This window comes from Rhinolophus sinicus, chromosome 17 (assembly GCF_057876585.1).
Source record: "Rhinolophus sinicus isolate RSI-liver-muscle chromosome 17, RSI-T2T, whole genome shotgun sequence".
Taxonomy (NCBI): Eukaryota; Metazoa; Chordata; class Mammalia; order Chiroptera; family Rhinolophidae; genus Rhinolophus; species Rhinolophus sinicus.
The window spans coordinates 122,045,457-122,048,606 of NC_142517.1; positions in this window are offsets into that span (position 1 = coordinate 122,045,457).

The following is a 3,150-nucleotide window of genomic DNA, read 5'->3' on the forward strand; positions in this document are numbered from 1 at the left end:
CGACACAGAGCACCTGCTATGGGCAGGAGCTGTGCCCAGCATCAGCTGTCAGGGAAGAGTGCGTGCCTCCCAGGTCCTGTGCTCTAACCCTCCAAGGCGGAGGCCACACCTTTGGCAGAGCCAGCTCAGCCCCCTGACTCGAGGTTCCTCAGGGCTCCTGGCCCCCAGTGTTCCTGATGCCATCTCTTCACAGCCTGCAGCCATCTCCAGAAATTTCCTTGGAGGAGTGGCTGGTGTCCAAAGGGCAAGGCTAGAAAATTTCCTCCCAGATCACCTGATGCTGAAACACAGGAGATCGGGCCCTTTGGTTAACTGGAAGTCTTATCTGATGGCTCTTGTCAGCTGCTCACATTTAAATATGAATTCCTGTCATTCCTCCTACTGCTGAGATGTGATACATCCAAGTGCCTGCCTGCTACAGTGTTTGGCCAATAGTAAGTCTCAATAGGGAGGGAGGGAGGGATGGATGCATGGATGCATGGATGGATGGATGGATGGATGGATGGATGGATGGATGGATGGATGGACGGATGGACGGATGGACGGACGGATGCATGGATGGATGGATGGATGGATGGATGGATGGATGGATGGATGGATGGATGGACGGATGGACGGATGCATGGACGGATGCATGGACGGATGCATGGACGGATGGATGGACGGATGGATGGACGGATGCATGGACGGATGGATGGACGGATGGATGGACGGATGGATGGACGGATGGATGGATGCATGGATGGACGGATGCATGGATGGATGGATGGATGGACGGATGGACGGATGGATGGACGGATGCATGGATGGATGGATGGATGGATGGATGGATGGACGCATGGATGTTTGAGGAAGTGTGATTAGGAGGCTCACAGATGGAGTGCCATTCACAAATGGGGGGCGGGTGCCCTGATGAGGTTGGTGTGAAGTGGTGGACATAGGACAGGGTACTTGGCAGCCAGAGGACTGTGTTGGGGGTCTCAGGAATACGGGCAGGAGATGGGGAAGGTGCGTGCAGAGAACCACACCCCAAATCTGGGAGACAATGCTGGTCTCCCGAGGCAGTATCAGGCACACACCCACTGTACACCTGGAATCAGGGCCTGTGCTGTCTACCTGCTCAGCTCACCTGGGGAGTGGCTTGACCCACAGCCTCCTTGTGTGTCTCAACAGAGTTGTGACAGGCTGGGCCCGGGCTGTGATGACCAATGTGGCAGGCCTGGCTCTGCCTGAGGCCAGCAGACCCCTACCTGGGACACCCAGAGCTTCCACCCACCTGCCCCTCGGCGGACAGAGCCCCAAGATTAGTATGCTTGCCACATCAAATATAGATGCAATAGTGGGGACATACTTATACTACAAATCACTGTCTTGAAATTCAAATGTAACTGGCACTGTGTATTTTTATTTGCAACATCTGACAATTCTACCCAAGTCCAGGGATCTCTAGGTGGACAAACTCAGTGGCCCGCACCCACCAACACTGTCACAGCGCCAGCTGCAGCGTGCCCAGAAGGGAGGCCAGCGTGGCAGGCCGGAGAACTGGCTCCCCGACAGAGGGACTCTCCCCCAGGGCATGCAAGATGGTGTGTGGAAACACTACCCCCGGGGGAAAGGGTGGAGGAAGGTGCACCTCCTGGCCCAGCTCATGACCCCACAGCCCTGCTCCTTCCCCCTCACTCCCCGCGACCCTTCTAAGGGATCCCACCCAGCCTGGACCCATTCATTCCCTCGGGGCATAATGACTGAGCACCTTTTAGTGGCTGGGTGCCCATGGTGGGTCAGCCATGGTCTCCGGCCTTATCCAATCCCATCCTCTACAAAGCCTTCTCGACTCAGGCCTCTGATACGTCTGTATATTTTCACCACCAATTACATGGCTCCGTGTATTCTGTCATCTTGTGGGTATGAGGACGCCCCACTGCAATAATAAGACCCCAGTGGACTACACACAGCTCGTCACAGTGGAACCAGCTGTCACCCAGAACATAAAGGTGATTTAAGTCCTGGCTGCCACATCCTAGCTGAGCCAGGTCATGCCTCTGAGCCTCAGTTTCCTCATCTGCAAGGAGTGAGCTAGTTCCCAGAGGTTGATGGAGGGATTAAACAATACAGTGCAATAGGCTTGGTGCCCTTCTGGCCTGTAGGAGGCTCTGGGTCCACATCCATTTCCTTTGTTTTGAGTTAGTTATTATTCTTTTTTAAAGATCTAATTGGCTTTGTTAAGTGATTCATGAATCAGGCAGCATCTATTTAGCAACTAGAATGGCTCTCCTATTATTTTAATTGTGGTAAAATACACATAAAATTCAGTATCACAACAATTTTTCAGTGGACAGTTCACTGGCACTAAATATATTCACCGTGTGCAGCCATCACCACCACCCATCCCCAGAACTCTTCATCTTCCCCAACTGAAACTCTGTCCCCATTAAACACTACCTGTCCGGTTCCCCCACCCCCAGCCGGACAATCACCCTTCTCCTTACTATCTCAGAGTGTGATTACTCGAGGTGCCTCACGGGAGTGGAACCACACAGCACTTGTCCTTTCATGACTGGTTTCCTTCACTGAGCGTGGTTCATCCTTGTAGCATGTGTCAGAATTTCCTTCCTTTCTAAGGCTGAATCATGTACCATTTCTAAACCACATTTTGTTTATCCTGTCATTGACGGCCACTTGGGTTGCTTCTACCTTTTGGCCACTGTGAGTAATGCTGCTACGGACATGGGGGAACAAGTATCTCTGAGATGCTGCTTTCAAATCTTTTGGGTCTATACCCACAAGTGGGATTGCTGGGGCAAATGGCAGCTCCATTTTTTGAGGAACCGCCACACTGTTTTCCACTGTGGATGTACCATTTTTGATCCCCGCCAACAGTGCAAAGTGTTCCCATTTCTCCACATCTTCATCCACACTTATTTTTCAGTGTTAGCCATCCTAAGGGTATGAGCTGGTCATCTCCATTTCTAGACCCTGCTCTCAGCAGGCAATCCATGGCTGTCTGACCTGTGAACAGGAATCTATCTTGAGCTTTCTCCCCTGGTCCTTAGGCTCCCGGGGAGGTAAACGGGTGGTTTCTCTCCCCGTGGGGGACCTCAGACCTGGGGATTATTCAAAGCTTGGGCCAACTCAGCCCACCCTATTAGA